This window comes from Pseudonaja textilis, chromosome 3 (assembly GCF_049901715.1).
Source record: "Pseudonaja textilis isolate UNSWEBS1 chromosome 3, rPseTex1.2, whole genome shotgun sequence".
NCBI lineage: Eukaryota > Metazoa > Chordata > Lepidosauria > Squamata > Elapidae > Pseudonaja > Pseudonaja textilis.
The window spans coordinates 48,864,037-48,884,496 of record NC_141992.1 but is presented as its reverse complement, the minus strand read 5'-3'; the positions used below and the strand labels follow the sequence as shown (position 1 = coordinate 48,884,496).

General features: G+C 37.0%; 1 protein-coding gene across 1 annotated transcript in view; it reads right to left on the bottom strand.

Annotated features, from left to right (window-relative positions):
- The window catches only part of GRM4 (glutamate metabotropic receptor 4), a 346,515-nt gene extending 327,314 nt beyond the window's left edge, over positions 1-19,201 (bottom strand). The window contains exon 1 of the mRNA XM_087929596.1: positions 18,207-19,201. The gene's annotated coding sequence lies outside the window, so the exon portion shown is untranslated. The remainder of the gene's footprint in view (positions 1-18,206) is intronic.
- Between the last annotated feature and the right edge of the window lie 1,259 nt (positions 19,202-20,460).

Sequence of the window (20,460 nt, the reverse complement as noted above, 5' to 3'; positions counted from 1 at the left end):
TGCTCCAATTATATATTTGAGTGTGGAGTCCTTGGCACTCTGAATTTAGTCATTTTCTTACAATATTTAGATGTTCTAGGTCTCAAGTCATAGTAATCCTAATGGAGATGCATTCTCTGCTGTTAGTCTTCAATCCTTGGAGACCTATGAACAATTAGTTGCTTAAGTTTGCAGACTTCTATGTAGTCTCTTTTCTTAAAGCTGTTTTAAATTGAAACTGATCACTCTATACCTTACTATGTTTTTTGCACTGTGAAACAAGACCATGAAAAAGATTGTCCTCAAGTCAATGGAATATTCTTGCAACCTTTCAGATTGCAAAATCACAAGTGGCAAACAATTAGGTATGCATTAAGGAACTTCTACATTGATTCTAGATTCTAAGCTGGGGGAACTAGATATGTCTAGCCTATCAAAGAGAAGGATCATGAGGGATGGGGCAAATTCTTCCAGTATTTGAGAACTGTTATAAAGAAGAAGGAATCAGTTTATTCTCTAGGGTACCAGAGAGCTGGACAACAAATAATGGGTGGAAGTTTTTTGAAGAGAGAAGTAAGAAGTAGAAGTAAGAATAGAAGTAAGATAAATTTTCTGACAGTGAGAACAATTAATCAGGGGAATAGCTTGTCCCCTGGGTTGTGGGTGCTCCATCAATGGAGTTTTTCAAAAATAGACTGGACTACAATTTGGCTGGGATGGTGTAAGACACCTACCTTGAGCAGTGGGTTGGATTAGAAAACCTTTAAGGTCCCTTCCAGCCCTATGAAAAATCTTGCATCCACCTATAAATATACATTCTATGAGAGATAAAGGATTTTTATAAAAAGAACTTGAATAACAAAGGACCAATAGGAAGGAAAGTGGTGACCAGGACAACAGCAGCTTTTTTTGTGACCTGTTACATATAAACCTAAGGAAATATTCACCACAAAATGCCTGTGGCCTCAGCCAATGAACTGTTCCTTGCAGAAATCTTATCCATAAGTATTGATCTGCACACTTCTGTAGGTTGAGTTTCAGTAAGTGCATCTTTGCAGGGTTTAGGTCAACTTGCCCCTAGCCATCTCACCCAGGCCAACTTACCATGGCACAACTCTCTGCAGGACAATTCAACATGGAATAACTCAGGAGAGGGACAAGTGAATTGTAGCAGGAGTCATCTTGCTTTAGGTTTGAATCTTCTCAAAAGATTAGAAGTCCTCAAGGTTGGGGTAAGCCAGAGCATGGTGTCCCTATTGACCAAGCCATGAAGCAGATGCTGCACTCCCAAGTAGTCCCTATGCAGATCCAGGTCAAGGGCATGATGCAACCGCAAGAGGAGGCCCCACGGCCACTGCTTCCTGGCATATCCACTGTGAGAGCTAGCCGCTCTGCTAACATCCAGGTACCAGCCCCATGCTTTGGCTTTACCAAAGAGGAAGCAATGGGGCTCTTCGGCAGCTTCATTTTAAAAGGGGTCACAGATTTTATTCAGCCAGAAAGAATTCCTAATCAGTCCAGTGGCATTTTCCCAACTAGTCAATGAAGGATTCCTTGGGGATTCCTGAGATCGGCCTGTTTGCTCCCATTCTGCCACAAGGAGCCAAACCCAGAAAAAAAAATGGGCTCACAGCAGTGGCTTTTGAAGTGAGCACCAGCTCCGATCACACTTTGCTCACACAAGCACAAAGCCGAAAGCACCAGCCTGAATATGGCGAGTGGGACTTCATCGAAACATTGCCAAGATACTCTCAATCTTACACGAGAAAAGACCCGAACATGCCAAGACCTGCATACCTGTACCCATGAAAATCTACGAAAGCATAACATTAACATTAGCATAACATTAATAACCAGCATTTTTTGTGGACAGTGCAATGACTGGATTAACATATTTTACACACAATGCTCACAGTAATAATACAGTTACATACAAAATTTTATCTTCCATCTTCTGACCTTAGTGTGCTCATTATAATTATAATATATTTTTACATATCAATATATATTCTACTGTTTTCCCAATTTATACTTATTTCTTTATTTTTCCCATTTGTTGGGATTCTTCTATATTTACCTCATTCTCTTTAAACAATACTATTCTCTCTTTGTGATTTTTTTACCACTTTCTCCAGATATATGAACACCAATAACATTTCTTCATCCAGGATACTTATTAATCTCTATTAAATCACTAATATTTTAATATTGTAGGTATCACTCAGTATTCCACCATATTTTCAATATCTCAATTTTCTATAAACACCAATAAAGCCAGTTATCAATGAGATTTAATCAGTTCCAAAATTATATCTCTAAATCCCCTGAATTTATAGTCCTTGAAAACTATGTTTTCCAATGTTTTTTACATCCTGTTAATCATAATAATACATTTAGATATACCTAGTCCTAATCTACCACCTCCCAATCTTAATATATTTATGGTTATAATAAGTTCTATTATATATCTATGTATGTGCTTCCCTTCCCCCAGTTTAAATTTTCCACTTATTTCTATTGGTTTTCAATATAGTTACTATATTGCAGGATATTATCTTTCTATCCATCATCTCTTAGTCATTTTAGAATTTCATCATTTATTTATTTTTTGGTGGTTCTTTTATGTTTCTCTTTTGGAATCCTATATGTCTTTCTAGCATTTTTGCACAGGTTAATTATTCTTTCTACCTTGCCCTTTATCTCTTTCTGCTGCATCTTTTGAATCCATAACCCTTCCATTATTTTTGAAAAATCATCCTTTTTTTCCTCTTTTCTGTTGTAGGTCTTGTCTATTTGATTTTTTGTATTTATTATTACTATCTTTTCAGTGCTTTTATCTGCTTTTAATTTATGTTTACTTTCTTGTAGTTTATTTTGCTTTGCCATCTCTGCCACTCCTTCTAAATTCCCAGCTGTCTTTTGTGTGTTATATTCAACTTTTCCCACAATTTGTCAAGAGCCTTCTACTTTCTTTATCTTTAAATATTCCCATCAACTTCTTATAATTCTTTGTCATCATTTCTAACATTCCTTCATTATCTCCTGCTGGATCATTTTGTAACCAATTAATATACCTCTGGTATCCCAGTATCCCAATATCTAGAAACTCCAAAAAACTGTAATTGTTAATAATGGAAATCTTGCATGATACCACTACACCAGCAACTTGTCCCTCTCTTGAGTTATCCCACATTGAATTGTCCCGCAGTGAGTTTTATCATGGCCAGTTAAACCTGGTGAGTTGCCCAGGGTGAGACAGCCGAGGCAAGTCAGCTGGAGTGAGTCAGCCATGGCAGAAGGCTGGGGCAAGTCGGCCATGGTGATTTGTCTTATTCTGATCTTTTGCTAGTTGCTGTACTTTGTCACTTCTCTTTTGTTCTGATCCTGGCTTTGGACTATCCAAAAATCTATTAGATGTTTTATATTCAATTAGGTTGCATGATTTGTCTGAAATGATGTAAGGTTTTTCTGCCTGAGCAGGGGGGTTGGACTAGAAGATCTCTCAAGGTCCCTTCCAATTCTGTTATTACGTTCTGTTATATATTTTGGTGTTTTCATATACCAAATGAAAAGCAGTTAAACCATTATGGAAATAGAGGTATTTTAAGGATGCATTAAGTCATTCTATCTATTAGCACAGTTGAGAAAGTCCAGAAATATTTCACAAGAAGAGTTCTCCACTCCTCTACTCATTGCAGAATACCTTATGCCACCAGACTTGAAATGCTAGACCTAGAAAACCTTGAATTACGCTATCTTCAGTCTGATCTAAGTATGATATATAAAATCATACATTGCAATGTCCTACCTGTCAATGAATACTTCAGCTTCAACCATAACAACACTAGAGCACACAATAGATACAAACTCAAGGTTAACCGCACCAAACTTGATTGCAGGAAAGATGACTTCAGCAACAGAATGGTCAAGGTCTGGAATACTCTACCTGACTCTGTGGTTTCTTCCCCAAACCCCAAAAACTTTAACCTTAGACTGTCTACTATTGACCTCACCCCTTTCCTAAGAGGTCTGCATAAGCGAACCAATGTGCCTACTATCCCTGCCCTATTGTTTCTTTTATTTTTCTTATATGTACCCATTTCATGTATTCATAATTATGTATATACTTATACCTATTATCTTGTAAGCGATTGACAAATCAAATAAATAAAAAATAAAAATAATCATGCTAATTGGAGCAGACCCATAACTGTTGACATTAATGGGGAAAATGGTCACAACTAAATTAAGTTTATTCATTTCACTGAGTCTGCTCTAAGCTCATGATTCATACTGACACAGTTATGGTACCCATGAAAAGATCCTAGATTGGAATGAACACACATGAATAAATCATGATGCACTTTGGTAGAAATGAAATAGTTGTTTAAAACTAGGTTCCGAATTGGCAGAAATGCCATATTCAATCAAAGTTCATGTTTTGTGTATTAGTTTCAGTGGCAAAGTCTATAGCAAAAGAACATCTATCAAATATTTACAAGCTCCAATAAAAAAAGATGAACAGTTAAAAAAAAAACAGAGAAAAAAGTAGAGTTTCATTAAATATTAATTAAAGTATCCTACTGGCTATATCAGGCAAGTGACAAAACAAATTGCATATTGCCCTTTTGGGAAGTTAGTGCAAAAGAGAGGGGGGGAGAGAGGGGGGGAGGGAGGGAGAGGGAGATTGCATTTTGCTCTCCACATCAAATAACTACAACCATTATTTAATTATAATTTAGCCAGCTGTTAATTCACTCATTCAGTTATACACTCTAGATTATTACAAGGACAAAGATAAACATTTTGTCTGGGGACATTTTTTTTCCTGAAACATGTGCCACCTTTGTGACTCTAGCAGTTTGGATGTGGGACTTGCTCTGGGAAATTCTAATCCAACTAGGTACAAGATAAGCAACATTACCAAACTGATAATCCCTTGGATCACTGAGTGCATGCTATAAGCCATACTCTTCAAATGTTACAGGTGCCAGGACTCCCACCCCCCCAAAAAAAAAACCCTAGCTCAATTAAAATCAGTTTCAAATATGATACAGTAATACAGTACAGCTTATGTATTCAATCATGTCCCCTTTATGGCAAATAAAAAAATAGGATTTTGCCATTTTTGAGGGATAGAGGAATCACACATAAGGCTTTGGCTGGCCCACCCTGATTTTGCATGCATGCCATAGACTTAAAAGACAGATCTTTATCTTGGGGCTTAATCTAAGTCAGTAAAAAAAAAAGAATAATATTCTATTCTGTAGGAGAGGAGAGGAGGGGAGAGGAGAGGAGAGGAGAAAGGGGAGGAAAGGGAATACCCTATTGAGTATTTAATTATACTTAGCTTGAGTCTAAAAAAATCTGACACGAATTTTCTAGGAGACAAGACCATCTAGTTATGAGAGGGGTTTTATTAGAAGTATCAACTACCTAAATATTATCAAATGTGTTGTGTTATTAAAAATCAAGATTACAAATGCCTTTAAGCTTTGTAAAAGCTGTGGCTAGATATTCACAGTGACATCTCATCTCATAGATTGAACTTCTGAAGGTGTGCTGTGTAAAGACTTTGCTGTAGAAAATAATTGTCGCAGATTGACTAAATCACTCTTTCATTAAACATGTATCTAATGAACAATTCTGAAAAATGAGACCAAATTTCATGGTCCAACTGATTACTCATAAAGAAAATATCAGTATTATTTAACATATATGACACATTCCCCTGAACATTAAGATATATTTTAATAATGTTAACTAGCTATGAAATGAAATTCTTATATAAGTGAAAAATGCACTGATTTCTCCCCTATTTATTTCTCCTGTATTTATCTTTCAATGGTCAAGAAAACCATCAGGATTTGAGTTTTAGATTATTATACTGTGGAGGGGGAAAACACTAAAATGAGGGAGGGAGGGAGCTTCTGCAAGCATTTAGGAGTAACATTAGATACCGTTATATCATGCTTAATTAGCTTTATGGTAAATAATAGAAAATACTTCATCTGAGGATGTAGAGGAAAATCAGTTGCTACATAAAAATATATAATGAAATCAAGAAGCAATCAGATACATTACGGATTTCTGGAAGAAGTTTATGGCTTTCCAAATTACTGTTTTCATGTTCAAATCAGTTCTCCCTTTTCAGGAGTGTAAGAGAGTCAGAGAAGGAGATGTAACTCAATAAGCCCCACAGACAAGAACTCATGTTCACTTGTGTTGCGGGACACTGTTGATCAATAGTCCTTAGGGTTGCTGGTCAACCTGATACAGCTGCATGATAGCCCCAGAGCTAGAGTAATTCCCTCCTTGACACCAATGAAAAAATATCATATCATATATATCATATCATATAGAATAGCATGTATTTTTTTTTAAGAAAAAAAGCTTTTAAAATGTTTTAAAGGGGGGCAAAAAATTAATTATCTCATTTTTATCTTGCCAGCAAGATGCCAAGGATATTTATTTGCCTATGAATTTTCATAGAGTGTTAGGAACAGCCTGTTAATTTAGCCCAGATCCAAGTTAGTCACATTGTCCAATGAAATATTTATGCCCATTTCCGTGAATTCTTCAACAATTTAACCTACCTGACACAATTCCCAAGTTGCAATAAGGTGACACCCTTTGTTCAAAAGCAAAAAAAAAATAGGCTGAGATAATAAATTATCTGGTATAAAATTTGTTTTAGATAAACTCTTATCCAACTTATTGATTTTATCACAGCTGCTATTCATACAGAAATCTTTTTGAAGGAATTAAACATTGATCAATCTGCACAATAGCTTTGAATATGGTTTTTCTGTATGCTGAACTGAATTTTGCTTATCAGTAAAAGATACATAAAATGACATTGTTTTGCAAAACACCTCTTAAGGAGAAAAGAGAAAGGATACATGAAGCAATTTAGTACAGAGAGATCTAATTGAGTTGAAATGCATAAAATGAAGATTTATACAGGTGTGTGCTTACAGAGTTACTTTGAATTTTTATGTCACAAAAACAGACTGCTGGTTGCATTTTGGGTTTAAAATGTTTTATGTGCTTAAAATAATTGCAACTATCGGCATTGGAAGTCCCCTGTGGAAGATTAGTTATTGTGCCATTCCAGGCCATCAAACAACTTTTATGCAACAAAATTAGCCCAAACTGTACTGTAATGTAGCTTACAGTCACAAAGAACTATCAAATATTCTCAGTTGAACATTTTAAATGCAAAAGATGTGCCCAAATTATTCTTCCAACCCCTGCCTTAGAGCTTGTAAATGTCAAGGGAAGAGTGTGTGCAACTGCTATTATGGATACTGCTATTGTCTGTATATCATCCTCTGCAAAAATATCCCCTCCATTTCAATAAACAGTAACGCCTTCCAGTCAGACACAAAATTGATTTTATAGACAAATCCATGCAGGTTTCTCGCAAAAAAATGGTTACAGTCCCTGAATTTCCTGTGTTCTCCATCCAAGGAGTTACCAGGTCAGATCCTGCTTAGTTTATCAAGATTAAAGATAGGTATATACTGCCACCTAGCATGGCTTCAGTTCCTCTATACTTCTGTTTACTTGCTAATTATGTTGCCCCTTTTTCATATAAAAGAGCCAAGGGAGGATTTTAAGAAGACTGAGAAGAGATCTGTTGAACTTTTGGATCTACTTCTGTGCAACCAGAAAATTCAATTACAACATTTCAAAATTGTTTATCTTTGTATATGATGTTAATATTTCATTTACTATAATCAGCAAAAGATATCTCTTCAGGCATTAAACATGAAGCAATAAATTAAGCAAAGTTGATCTACCAATATAACGCATTATATTGTCTAATTGTCTAGCGTCATGAAAATAAGCCATATAAAAACATACGATTAAACTTAAGTAAAGCATGCTGTAATTTCAATAGAAGAAGAAAAAATCAAATGTAACCAAACTTAGGCATAATGATTGGCAGTTCAGCAAACACTCTGAATCCATGTGGTTTTAGAAATTAGTTCAGTTCAGGAACTCCCTTGGGGTAAGGGGCAAGGTCAAAAAATCAAGAGGGCAGCTGCAACTGTGCCACCTTGACATTTTGACACCATCCTGTGTGTACAACTCTGGATCAATCCAATAAATTAATAAGTTGGTACCAGTTCTGTATTTTGCCCTAATTTGGTTGGTTTATTCCAGTTTATCTTTGTATATGAACTATGGTTGCTTTATTAAAATTATAATATGACTGGATATGTCTATATAATTAAATCAATATTTGGGTGATTATTGCATTTAACTTAAGTTTCAGTTCTCCTTCTTAACTGTTTATTTAAATAAGCCCACTAGTTCCTGCTAATGTTCTATTATTCTGTAGAATCATTATTTTGTTTCTAGAACAATTTCAATTTCCAAATTTCAGCCAAGCCATTGGCCAGTAGGGATGGCAGCACCACTAATGCAATACAGCTTATCAGACAAAATAGGAATTAACATAGGAGCACTGCTGTTTTGTGTAAAATATATTTTTATCCACTGAACAACTGTAAAAATACATTGAAAATAGATATATTAAAATGGAAACTTGTGGGAAATCTTGAGTAGATGAAGTGCTGACTTGTTATCTTTTCATGAAGCCTAGGCTGATCTAACTCCCCAAAGACACCGTGTTAAAATAGGGCATTTACAGAAACAGAAACATTTACATTTACAGAAACATACCCTTCTTTATCAATGTTAGAATTTGTCTTGAATAGATAATATGATAGAAATAGTAACAATGATGTAGCTCAGTTTCTACAACCTGACTAATTGAATCAGCTGCTTCAATGGACAGTTACTCATCCTTCCACAAAAGCAGCAGATAATCAGGATGTGGTCATTTCAAAGTCTTTCCATCCACTACAAAGGAGGCTGAATGGTGTTAGTTGTTTCTGGCCCAGGGCATCTCAACACATGCAAATTTAAATTAAATTTGAATTAAATCTCTCTATTGTCATTACTAACTGATGAGAACACACTAGCTGGTGGGGGCATCATAGCACATTAACTACCCTAAACATTAAGAATGTTACATGAATAGGACTGGTGGGTTGCATCGTCTGTCTTCATAAAATCCATAACATTGAAGAGATACAGTAAGAAGGATAGGTAAACCTACCTACTACTAATTGCACATTATTACTTAATTGACTGTAAAGAATAGTTATTTCCATGAAAGGTTATTTCCATGAAAGGTTATTTCCATGAAAAAAAAATGTTGAGCATAAAATCAGTATCAACCTCAGCAGCAGGAGGAGGAGGAGGAGGAGGAGGACTTTATCCCGCCTTTTTAATAAATAACTCAAGGTGCTAAGCATACTTTGCCTTCTATTTTCTCCTTGTGAGCTGAGGAAAAAATGGCTGGCCCAAAGTCACCTAGCCAGCTTCCATACCTAACAGAAGCCTAGAACTAGTTTCCTGGTTTCTAGGCCCACACCTTCACTGCTACACCAAACACATTGAAACAGGCTTTCATAAGAAAATATTTCCATATCTTCTTTCATTCCCACCATAAAGGCTCAGCTTCTCAGAGACAATATTACAATTCATATCTCTACCTTCTTCTTTCCTAAGACAACTAATGTAAAGAACTTTTCAGTCATGAGTATCATTGGTTCAGTGCTCCCATATGGCATCAAATATAGGCTTACCATATCGAAATGTATTTGTGAAAACAGGATTAATTTAGCATGCCAGGTTTGTATTAATTAGACAAAATCTTTCTTTAATTGAAAAAAAGTTCCCAGAACATATTGTGTCATGTCATGGGCAGAGGTGTAATATTCAGCAGCTCAACATATAATGCAGGAGTCACAGGTTCATTCTCTAGAAGAGTGTTTCTCAATCTCAGCAACTTTAAGATATGTGGACTTCAACTCCCAGAATTCCCAGAGTTCAATTCCTAGAATTTCCCAACTAGACTGAAAAACACTGCTTTAGAATAGGGCTGTCACACTCATGGGCCACGGGCTGCATGCGTCACACACTTGCCATGCCCATGCCCGGTTTAACGAAGGGGGGAAAGTCGCAATACATCACGTGACATGAATTTGACAACCCTGTTCTAGAGCATCTAGTTTTTTTAAAAAAAACTCAGTCTCTCTCTCCCTCCCTCCCTCCCTCCCTCCCTCTCTCTCCCCTCCCCCGGTATGCCTAAATTGCTGTTAGATTCCAGGCATGGAGGTAATCCAGATCAGGATGTGCCATAGATAGAAAATTGCCAAGCCACAAAAAAGATGTCCTCCAGAGAATAAATACTCAAGCCCAGCCAAAACAAATGCAACAAAGAGCATCTATTTAAGAATCTTAGTATCAGATAACATTCCACAATCCTAGAAATATTGCTTGATTATCTCTCTAGCCTTCACTAATATTTTTTTCTTTTTCTAGCTTCTTTGATCAAATCTTTGGAAAGGTATCTGTGCACTGATATAATTATGCAAATGCAGCATGTATTAATTCTTTTTAAAAACCATGCCACTGAAGAAGTGGGAAACATGCCAAAGATGATTTCAGATCAGCGAGAAATTAAAAGTTAAATGAAACGGAACAAGGCTGCTGGTACAGATACAGATGGAGAGCTGTAAATAGCCTTTTCAGACTCAACCATATATTCAAATGCTCAGCCTTGATTTTTCAATATATTTTCATAAAGTTTGAACCATTTAACTTGCTTGCAGAACTAAACTGAAAGAGTGTATCAGTCTTGTAGTAGGTAGCAGAAAAACAGTTTTCTGAAATCTGCCAGATTATTGCAGTTCTTTAAGTTTCTGAATAACTACAGCATTGTATGAATACCTGTAGCATGGAATATGATACTGTAAAATGATTTGGCTTAACCTCCACTGTATATTTTTATAGACTACCTGAATATTTTCATATGTTATTCATTAGCTGCGCTCAGCAATCCAGGCATGAAAAACAATAATTTGGATTGCTGTTTTCACAGGAAAGGAGAGCTATCGATCAAGCAGTAGGCACATTCAGACTGAAGCATCTTTTATTCTGGTGTTTATATACTAGCCTGGAAATTCTCTGGTGGGTTTTTCAGGTGTCAGGTGTGTGGCATATTCTGACATGTTAATGGAATGATCTGAGAAGGGGAAGAAACATTATACCACAGTGACTAGATAACCACACTGCTTTTCAGAGCACAAATCATATATTGTAAGTATAGATTGCTCCAAGAATTTCCCCTTTTCCAGCTAGAGTACCTCCCACTGAGCTTCACATCAAAGAGCATTATATTAACCTGGTATTCTTTAAAGTGACTTCTCCAGCTACTAAAGAAAACTGGTTCTATAAAATCTAATGTTACTGAAACAGAGACAATTAAGGTAGGGCTCCCAGATCTGAGCTACAAATCACTAGCCCACTATTAAATGACAGCAAAGATTCAACAAGAAGAGACAAAAAGGAGTTAGAATCTGACAGCAAAGAGCAAAAAATTTGAATCTGACAGCAAACTCTGTGACAGTAAAGAGTTAGAATTTCCTGTATCATTATGCTGTCTTCTAATGGCCATTCAGATTTTTGCAGCATAAACATCTAAGGAGAAGTTCAATTGCTTCTTTTGCTACAAAGCACTGTCTCTCTCTCTCAAGAAAGCATCCTGAGAAACTCTGTTGCATAGTATTTTACTTAAGTTCCAGTTGCATTGCATGCATAGCTATTTCTTGCCACTACTATGGACAAGGCCAACACTAATAGTGTAGGACAATGATAAGTAGTGCTTCATCCCCCAATCCCCCCAAAAATCACTGAGTAAATTGGTCCATCACAATATTCCAGCATTACTAGGAGACTAAATGGGCATTATACATCACAGAGTTCAGCAACATCAAAAAGTTGCTTTATAGGATCTCCATAGCTGTAGTCTAAGAAGAAATGTCACCCCTTCTTAGACAAAATCAAACCATTTCTATTTATTTTGTCAGGCATTTATAAATCCCTATGGGAAAATGGCAACTGAAGCAATGTATAATGTCATTCAACACATGTATGCCAATTAAAAGTCTATTAGAGATAAGTTGTATCTAGCTACTGTTATAATGGTACTTCATGGATGCTCATACATGGCAGTGGATAACCTAGTTTTTTGGTGCAAATAAATAATATCTCCAATTAAACGATACTGTTTTAATGGCAGTATGAAATGATTTACAAGGATCATGAAGGCTATTTGTATTATGGGGACAATATTCAAGCCAGAATTTCTATCTATAGGAAGAAACGACACATTTTGCCTCGGTTTTGATTTGGAGACTTTGAACATTTTATCATACAAGATGTACCATAAATTGTGAGGCTTTGTTCCTGCTGTTCCACACATAGATTTTATTGAAATTAACAAACTAACCTTCATATCAAAATTCCAAATGTTACAAATGTGGTTCTCAGCATGAGAAGACTGAAACAAAGAACTGTATAGAAAATACTTAACTCACAGAAAGTACCAATGCATTTGAAGTAAAAATAAATGCCTGTCTATTTTATACTTCTGTCAGTGAGGATATCAATACTGTGGTGATATTTATTAGTCACTCTCAGAACTTCTGTCACACATGCCAGATAATTTACACAGACATCATTTCCTTGTAAAAAAAAATTGCATGCATCCCCCACAAACATCACTGTGTATATAGTGAATGCATGTACATTAATGTTTCAGTATTTGAACGCATCACAGATTTCTACAAATTTGCTTTTGTGTGATATATGCAGTAGCAGCAACACAAGGTATATGGAAATAAACCATCAAATGTTCACATTTTGGGTAGAATCACCCCAGAGTCCACTACAATCCTTCAGTAATAAGCTTCTCTCACATCAAATATGGAATAAATGCTAGAAATCCTATTTTTTGGACCACATTGTAGCCTACAGACTGCAATTTCTTTGCATGTTTTTTATTTCCTCTCAGAAATAACACTTGCCAATAATGTGATTTAAATCTATTAATCTCAAATAGCCTGATTTCCTATGCTGATAGTACAAATAGATGGAACTACTACCTCATTTATGTGGCTGCAAATTGTGAGTTGTTTCAAGGTTTGTTTTTCCTCCTTTAGATCAATACCATTTTCTCCAGGTGCACTAATCCTTGAGAGAGCTAGGATAGACTTATCACTGCAGAATATTCCAGTTTGTTTACATTGTTAGTTTCATCTCCATCACTACCAAAGCATTCCTTTGGCTAAACTTTATTATAAAACCTGTTTGGTTCCATCAGAATCAGGGGAGGGGGGGGGAAAGGACCAATCATTCTAAGACTTTTTTTAGTATCAAATTAATTCTCCCATATGCTTATGATTCCTTGACACCTAATTCTATAGACATTGGCAATTGGAAAGAATATTCATATGATTATAAGCCCATAAAAGCCAGTTATTATCATTGAATATGACATACAGTATAGTCCCGCTGATCTGTTGATCAACATCTTATTGATCTGGCCTGTTGAGCCTATTGCTAATATTTGTTATGAAAATTCAAGGACTCAAGAGAATTTGTTATCAGTTGAGACTGGTAATCAATTACCTCGCAATATCAGTTTTTAAAGTGAAGTGCTCCACTGAAATCAGATGGTTAGCAAGACTTTGGCTTAAAGTTCCATGTCTTTGAAGAAAATTAGGATATTTCTTGAATGGTAGCACAGATCGCAACCTCATTTGCTTAGCTCTATGCAGTATTCCTCCCAGCCTTCTGCCACTATTTCCTCATGCGCCCCTGTTTAATTGAAAATTAAAAGCTCTGAAAATTCAGCAGTCATGATGGACACATCACAGGAAATCAGAGCAAGGATGACAGGCAGAGAAGCAAGAAGAGGAGTGGAATTGTTCTGGCAATGAACATGTGCTACTAAAACAAACCCATCCAATGCATCTTAGTGTCAGAAGAGGGAGCAAGAAAGAAGGTGAAAGTCAGCCTTTATTTCTGTTCTTGCCAAATGCAGGGAAGTCTTGAAATAATTTTTTGATAGCCTCTTGCTAACTAGAGCAGCACAATGGCAGTGACACCCACCTTGCAAAGAACCACCATGAAATCTCAAGTGCCCAAGTTTGTTTGTTCGTTTGTTTTTAATTAAGGATGAATCCCTCTCCCTCTCTCTCTCTCTCCCCCCACCCTTACACAAACCCACATATACACAGAGAGTGGGAGGAGAGGGAGTTCTGGTTAACAACATGTTGAATATCTGGCACTCTCTTTCCAGGCTTCAGTGCTGGCAAATTTCCTGTAGAAAATATATCAAGAGAATAGTTTCTTGTCTGACTATGATGTGTAATGATTGCGGATGCAGAGACATATATTTCAGAGAGAAAGCTTTCTTATTGCTATAAGCTAATCATAGGCATCATTGAGCATGCTCAAGTGACCAGCAAAAATTGTCCAGGTAGAACAAAGTATAGGCATTTATAAACAGTGGTTCATTTTTCCCCAGCAGCTTTCTTTTTCATAAAATGTTGAAAGGAGGGACTAAAACAATGTTTGGGTTATTCAGAAACATATCACAAAGCTTTGCAACATTCAGGCACCCACTTACAGTGGTTCTAAGCTTCTGGCAGTGGAAGAGGGCCTGAAAATTACCCTCTGGTTGCCTTTCAGCATATCACTGAGCAGAAACCAGCCAAAGAATACTATACACAAATTACCTGTAAATATGCAAGAATGTAGGCAGATATGTATATGTATAGACATTTATAGCATACCCACTTTGCACAAAGTTGTATCATATTAAAATTATGTTATACCTCTACCATTTCAGGATAGTGACTTTGCTTCTGTACTTATTCTTCTTTTCTAGAGTCATCGCAGAGGGAGGCATCTTGCGAAATTAGCAAGATAGTAGATGGAGCCATGCAATGGAAGCTTCTTTTATATCTGTGTTGATGATTCATGCACGTTCAAATGATTTGGCTTTTGGCTATGTTGGCTGGCAACATAGCACTTTGTCTGCCATCCTGCCGATTTTGACACATACACACATGGTACCACCTGAAAATGCTGCTGAGCTTTTCTATTCATCTTCTAATGTTGATGAGGCTGATCCTATCAGAAATGGAAATATGGTCTGGAGTGACCAGGTGGCCAGTATAGAATGATAGGAGGAGGTGATCAAAGAGCTTATATTCCAGGCTCTGCTGAGACAGGAAAATAGTATCTTCAGCTTTTCCTTTAAAAAATCTAATGAACATACCATATTCTTAGATGGTTCCATTGCAGGTTATCTTTTACTTTTGCTATTTGGCATGTAGATTTTAAATTTTATAGACTCTTTTCATTTTTAATAATGACTTTATATTTTTATAAATATTTAATATCATGTTTTATATATTTGTTGTTTTTATTGATTGCTGCATGCTGCCCAGACTCATTCCTGTAAGGTATGCAGTGATGTGAATGTGATAAATAAATATTCTAAATGCTTTATTCCATTGTTAAACTTCAGTGTTTATGCAAAATCAAGTTTCTTGTATACAAAATGCAATCATTTAAGGTTTTGCACTCTGCAGCAATAGATTTTGCATTTCAAATATTTAAAGATATCTATCACATCACCTCCTAGTTGTCTTTGTTTACATCTGCATCCTTCTTTATTTGTTTATTAGAAATGCTGGCCACCTTTCATAAAGTCTTCCTGGGCAACTTTCAGTATGCTACAATCCACAAGATCTAATTTTTTTTCATTGGACTTGTTCTAAGGCTGGTAAGAGTTCTGTAACCAATAATTTGCCTCCTCTGAGTCTTTCAGAGATCCGTTGAACATCTCTGATGAAATATGCACATTATGTGCATTGAAAGGTGGAACTGAAACTTTAAGCTATCTGTGAAGATGCTGAAGTCTTTAAAAAGCAAAATAATCTTGATGTATTTTTCTTCTGTAACAACCCATACTCCGACTGTTACCAGTAGCTATCTGTAATGCTAACACAGTTTAATGAATATCTACAGGGCTGCTTTCTATTGCAAGACATCAAAACTTCCTTCTGGGAAGCAGCATTTAGGTTATATGCACTCCATTTAATGTAACAGTAGAACTGATTAAATAATACATGCTCAGATAGACCTTTTGAATTTAAGTGAGGTAGAAATTATGGCACATGTGAATGTCCCTACAACATGAGGCTCGTTATCCATCAACTATGCAGAAAATGACCCACTCTGCTATTTCTTTCAGCTCTAGCTTGTGCAAGCTTCTTTTAGCTCAATGCCAAAGATGAGTCAAGACCAGCAGGAGTTTATATTTGAAATTCACGGTTACCAAAAGTTTGTAGTAATTTTACTAAATTACCGATAGCTTTTTGCTTGTGGGCTAAAATGGGCACAACTTATTACAAAACAAATAAACAAATTATCACGAAAAAATTAATTCAGAGAGAACAACGCTGCTCCAGGAAAATACCACCATATTTTTGACTGACTCGGGTGCAGTAGCAAAGCTTTGGTCTCCTGTCCTAAGAAACCTTTTAAAAGCAGCAGCACTTTTAAAAGGCACGATTCAGTTTTTCACATGATGCCCTTAATCTTAAAACGCCATCAAGTGGAGAGTTTTGGTTTCCTTCTCTAACACCAATTCATAATCAATGTATGTCATGCCAACTGATCCATTACAGACAGTGGTTACTTACTTCCTGCAGAGAAAACAACAGACCTTTAGACTTGCATAGCAGATACGGATAGTGACAAATAGAAGTTAATCATACTTTCTTCTGGATTAACAACAAAGAGATCTAGAAAAATCTACCCCTCAAAATTGCTTCTGGGACTAAATAGGTATCTAATTTAGACAGCTCTGCTCATCGACTAACAGTAATTCTTTGCTTAAATGGTATCCTTCACCTTAACATATCACTGCCTGCTGTGAAAAGTATCCAAATTCATTTTCTTTCCATAAAAATTAAATAATTCCATGCTGTGCTTGCTGGACAAAAGTTAAATAGATGATTTTGCTATTTAGTCACTGAAGCAAAACGGCTAAAGGTTTATCATAGCCTAGAGGTGTTTAAGAGCATTATCTTTGAGGCAACAAAATATCAGAACCATTATTTTCAATTCCAAATACAGTACATAGTAAAAGTGATGGAAGTGGGGGAAATGTAGTTTGAGGGCAAATTAGCATAAAGTACCAAGGGAAAAGCCAGCCACAGTGCTGGGGGGGGGGGGAACTGGGGTAGCAAATGCAAATTATTAATGCAATTAACTTAGAAGAGATGTAGGGAGAACAGTTGAAATGGCTCACCACCATACTGTATTACCATCTCAAAGTACTATCACATCCAAACACTGTCTGAATCTTATCCTCTTCCTATTCCCTCTCTCTTCCTCCAACGTTTTTTAACATGCATTTCCCAAACAGTGAAAAGCAGCCTTCTCCATTATGCTGGTTTCATTTATTTATTTGCTTGGAAAGCAGTTTTGTTTAAGTGTCTTCCTGCTGCAGCCCAAATGGAGGCAGACTTTCTTCTCCTTGGACCCTTTTAAAGCACCAGGGTTTGAGAAAAATAATTCTATTTAAAAACAACAATTCAATGTATATGTATTGTTTTTTTAAAAAATACTGAATGGGCAAAAATGCAACATTGCTTTCTTATTTGATGGCATAAAGCTTCCTTTTCTGCAGCACTCCTTCGGTCTGCCCATCTCTCTTTAAGTATTATTAGATTGACCGCCTTATAAAGGGGATATTTTCCCACCTCTCCTTTCCACTCAACCCTGCAATCTCAGTGATTCAGTGCAAGTGATTACCGGGGACCCCTGTGCTCATATTTCATTGCCTGACCAATCCCACTGGCAGTGCTGATATGTTCATTAGCATATCTGCAAACATCAAAGCCCTCAAACAAACCAAAGTTCTTCACATGGGGTGAGTCCTCCTGTCACTAAAGTCGGGAAGAAAGGGGTGGGGGGGTGAGGGGAAACACAACAACAGCTCATTACAAAGATGCACAAATGCAGAACTGCACACCCCTTGCTAGCTGCAAGCCTAGTGAGCTGGTATTTTCTCAAAGAGTGGAGCATTACTAATCCTACAATACAAGAAAATTGCCAGCAGTTCATATTTAAAGGAGACAGACAGACAGACAGGTACACAGACAGACAGGTACACAGACAGACAGACAGACACATATACTTCTGGGATAAGAAAGCGAATTCTCAGGCAACCTCAAGGGATTTATCCATTCACTAATACAAAGGGAAATTGAAGAACTCACCCTTAAGAATTAGGCGAAGCTCTGCAAAATTCTCTCCTCCTGGTGTTCCTCTTTAAAAAAAAAAAATCCACATTACCCCAGTTCACAAAAGCTTCACTTTTCGGAGCAGCTTGGCAAGAAGCCGTTTGCAGTTCTTGTGCTGCTCAATTCCTTAAGGTTTCGTGTTCTTTAAAACTCCCTCTCCTTTTCTTTCAGTCTGAAAACCAAAAGGCTCACTTTCGTTTGTTCCTTCTGTCCAAAATCAGGACGGGCATGGGTCTTGCATACTTTAAGAAGCAGTTCGTGGGGGCGGTTATACACGCAGGTATATAATGTTTCATTCATTCACCTGAACGTAGCAGAATGCCCGTCCTTCTGTGTGGAATTCAGCGAGCTTTTCCTGTGGCTGTTGCAGGTCTCCTGATTTCCTCTTACACCACTTGATAATGAATGGGTATTGTTGAGGGCTTGATTTCCTGAACCCCCCGAAATACGCACACACCCTCAACATACAGCACACGCAAGCTTCTCTCCGCCCCCACCCTCTCCACGAAGTGCCTCGCTAAGGCAAGCCCCGAGGAGCTGTCCTCGGCTTATGGTTCTGAAAGAATCTTCTGTTCTAGAGCCAGTCGCTAAGAAGCTGGGAGTGTGTGTGTGTGTGTGTGTGTGTGTGTGTGTGTGTGTGTGTCTTATCCTCTATGAATCCCGCTGAAGAAAATCTGTATTCCGAAGCCAGCAATGCTGAGGCAGGGTTTGTTTGCCGCTATACACCTTCAAGATCCAGTTGCCTTTTCCAGTTTCAAGGAAATCCTAGAATTTAACACATAAAGTAGCAGAACTCTTGCCAGCAGGGATTGAATTTGTAGTGTCAGATGAATCTCAATCCTCCTTGTCTCTCATGGGTGAAAGCCTTCAAACGGTTCCTCCTCTCAGCATTCAGGGATAGCAGCGAAAGGAGATTGGTCCTGGATGAAACGATAGGCACTGGGAGAAAATGAATGATGGGGCGGGAAGGAGGGGATCGACCATCACACAAAATTAAATTCAGTCTGATAACATCTGCTGAACAGCATTCACAGCAGCCAAAAAGGAGGGAGGCATGTAAGTTTTGCAGTTGGATCTGCGGCTTTGATTTCTGCCAGCCTTTTAAAGAACTAGTACACCTTGATATTACAGCAAGTGAAGCCCTACAAGAGCTTTTTTGAAGTCATGTCATTCCACATAGTTATTTTTCTAGTCCACAGATTAGAAAGTTTGTGTGTGTGAGCACGCAACTCTGTATGATAAGAGATTTAGTCCATGGAGGCATATATAATAATGAATGTGTTAGTCTAAGATACCACAAGGTTCTTTGTTACCTGCATTGGAATGCCATTTTTAAAAGGACACACACAGCCTTTCAGTACTCAAGACTCTCCTCATTTAAATTGCAAAACTTAAATGTATAAAATAAGCATTATGAATGAGTTACATGAAGGCATGGTCGCTGTTTTTAGGAGCACAGATGATATTACAAATGTAGAACTATTCTGTTAGATTCAGTGATGTAAACACAGACTACAAAGTTTTTGAGGGTTTTATTATGATAATAATGATGCAACCTTTAACTCTCTTTAACTTTACCCATTTAGAAATGTACAGTATGGTCAATTGCTGAGGCTCATTAAAAATATTAATCCTGGAGTCTGTTTAGGATTTAGAGATTATGGAACATGACCACACTAAAAACTATTTCCATAGTTTTATTTTACCAATTATAAAATAAAGCTATATACGTAAACTTTCCCATCCTGTTTACCAAGTGCCAATTGAAACTACCAGAGTTGCAACCTAATATTTCTGTACGGGATCAGGTTGAAGAAAGCTAAGGGAAAAAATACACTGTTCTTTCACAAAGGCAACTTTGTTGTTCCTTCTGAAATACACACACACACACACACACACACATGCGCGCACACACACACACACACACACACACACGGAAAAAGAGCTTCAGCGACCCATATATCCCTGTTTGTCCACAATACTATCTTACCTTATTGTAATTATAAGATTGTAAACCTCAGACTTTTATCATCAAAATTTTTGTATTTCACTACATATACCAAGAAGTTCACAGCAGAACTCTGCTGTGCATTACGTAGTCAAAGCTAAACACAACAGCAGGGTCAACAGAGCTCTCAGTTGTAACACATGTATCTTATGGTAATGAGAAAATTCACTGGCAGGCCCCAGTGGCTGTAAAATAGTCACTCTGACCTATTAATTAATCCAA